Source organism: Callospermophilus lateralis, unplaced genomic scaffold (genome assembly GCF_048772815.1).
Source record: "Callospermophilus lateralis isolate mCalLat2 unplaced genomic scaffold, mCalLat2.hap1 Scaffold_121, whole genome shotgun sequence".
NCBI classification, from domain to species: Eukaryota; Metazoa; Chordata; class Mammalia; order Rodentia; family Sciuridae; genus Callospermophilus; species Callospermophilus lateralis.
In genome coordinates, this window is record NW_027512399.1 from 993,626 (window position 1) to 996,279 (window position 2,654).

A 2,654-nucleotide genomic window follows, 5' to 3' on the forward strand; every position below is an offset into this window, starting at 1 on the left:
GTTAGAGATACTGGTCCTTTAGCTAGCTAGACATTTTGTTAGCATCCTTGAGGAAGGGGTAAATGTCTTATATTTGGGAAGAAAATAAACCCAGACATTTGGTGGCCCAAGGAATGAGCTGGTGAAGAGAGAGGTAATATTGTAGTCTTAAGGAGGTGGGCGGCCCAGAGGTAGGAAGGTGGTTTGTTCTACAGGGTCCTGCAATCATGAGGCTCCTTCTCTCTAGTTCTGCATCTTTAACACAAAGCCTCAGCTAATGGTCTGAGCTAGTGGTTCTACTCCTGTCACCACATCTGCCTTCAGTAAAGTAGGAAGGCAGTGGAGGGGAAAGAGAGATCATGGACCTTTTATTTTTAAGGTATTAGCTGGAAGTTGTGCATATCACTTCTGCTTACAGCTCTGCCCCAAATCTAATTCCAGCAGGAATCTAGTTAAAAAGGAGATTAGACAATGCAGTCTGTAGCTGGCAGCTTTGCATTCAGCTAGACCTTCTATTTCTGTAGGAGTGAACAAAGCGCGGGGAAGGACTGTTGCTGAGTCATCTCTGCCACAACCAACTGGCCATTGAAGAAGGGACTGAGATGGGGCTTTTAAAATAGAAATAGAAATAGTATCTGGAACAGGGTTCACCACATTCACAACATTTAGGGTTCAGTAACCAATAATCATCCAGATTTCCAACAGACATACAGGTTAATTTATAAAGGAAATCTCCATTCAGGTCCATCACAAGTATGATTACTGATGTAAGTTCCAGAATGCTTTAAGCACTCATGACCATAGCCACTGTGATCACATAAGCTCCTCTGTTGTCCTTGGCACTTGGCACTAACGCACTGTGCATAGATCACCAGTTAAACCAGTGAAGTTGGTAGTTGAGGGTCTTTCACAATCATACAAATGGATACAGAGGAGACAAAAAGAAAGTAGGAACTATGTCAGAATTATGTGAACCTGTTAGATACTTTTTTTAGGAGGCATTTGGAATCACTATATTTGAGGGCAAAATCCTATCTATACCCTCATACATCTTTGGCAGTATACGGATTTCATTAAATCCAAGATGGTGGATTTTCCATCTGGCTAAGGGAATTCTTGATGCCACAAGTTACTCTCTCTCACACTAAACTTTTGCTCTTATTACAGCTCTCAGGTCTGATATCCTTCACTACAGGATTTCCCTATATTCAAAATGTCAAAAGGCAAAGCACTGATGGATGTCTGGTGATCATGAGTGTTATCAAAAGTGTTTCCATGGTTGGATGTGATAGTCTTGTAACCAAGGCTTCACAAATCTTGGATTATCTCCCTTTACTGATTCTGTACTTTCAACCAATTAACAAATTCTATCTACTCTACCAAACACCATCAAAATCCTTCTCACATCCATTTACCTTCAACTTCACTGCCACCATCCTTGTCAGGCAGCATCATCTCTTACCTGTACCACCATAATACCTTTTTGACGGGGCCCTTTTCTTTGTTTCCACTCTTGCTCCTCCATATAACAAATGCAAACTTTTCTAACTTCAAGTCCTACCTGTGGTGCAAAACATTTAAAGGGCTTTCGTTACCCTTAAAAATTAGTCTAGATTTCTGAGTAGGCTTCAATGAGTGATGGATCTGGAAATTATTAAGAAATTCCCCATTCAGGCTTCACAAGAATGGCTAGCACCAGAAAAATATGTGGAATATTTTTGTAATATTCAAAATGAAGGCTTTCTTATTCAAGAATCAAAACTCAGAAAACATAAGGAAAAACTTGTATATGTCTTGGGTCATGAAAATGAAAAAGTTTTGCATGGTAAAAGACATTATAAATGCAGTTTAAAAGAAATAAAAAGAATACAAAAAGTTATAATCAAGGATTATTATCCACAATATATAAAGAAAATATATGAGTAAATAAGAGAAATACAACATCATAGAAAAACAAACAGATGATGTGCAGACAAATCAAAGTGAACAAATCAAAGATAAATGGTTAATAGGCACATAAATGGCCAATAGATACATTTTTAAAATTATAATAACTTATATATATAATGAGGAAAATAGTCAAATAAGTAATAGAATATTCATATTATAGAAAACCATAAATCCTTGGAATGATAAAGACTTTTATTAAGTGAGAAAAGCAAGAACAATATTGATATGAACCCATTGGTAAGAATACATTCCTATGTGTATATATGTGAAATATATAGGAAAAAATATGAAAGAATACATACCAAATTATTCTTTTTTTTTAAAGGTAGTAGGATTGGTCAGGGCATTCAGTATGGGCGAGGCAAAATGAAATTTTTAATTTATTCTACATGCTTTTCTAATGTTGAATTTCTTTTACAGCAAATATTTATATATTCACCTATCGAGTAATTCTAAAAACTTTTTTAAAAAACAACAGAATATGTTTGGAAGTCACTTAGCAAAGTGCTTGGTATATAGTATTAATGATAGTTGGAATCACACAAACAAACAGTGTTAGGAGTTTACCTGGAAATGTCCTTAGGGAATGTGCAGCTCTACAGATATCTCTTAATCCATCTATCTCCAACCCTCTTACCGCATTTTGATTCCTCTCTATTTGCTTGAACCATTACCTGTAAATGTAACTTAAAAACAAAGTATATTTAGTCATTATACTTGTGGAT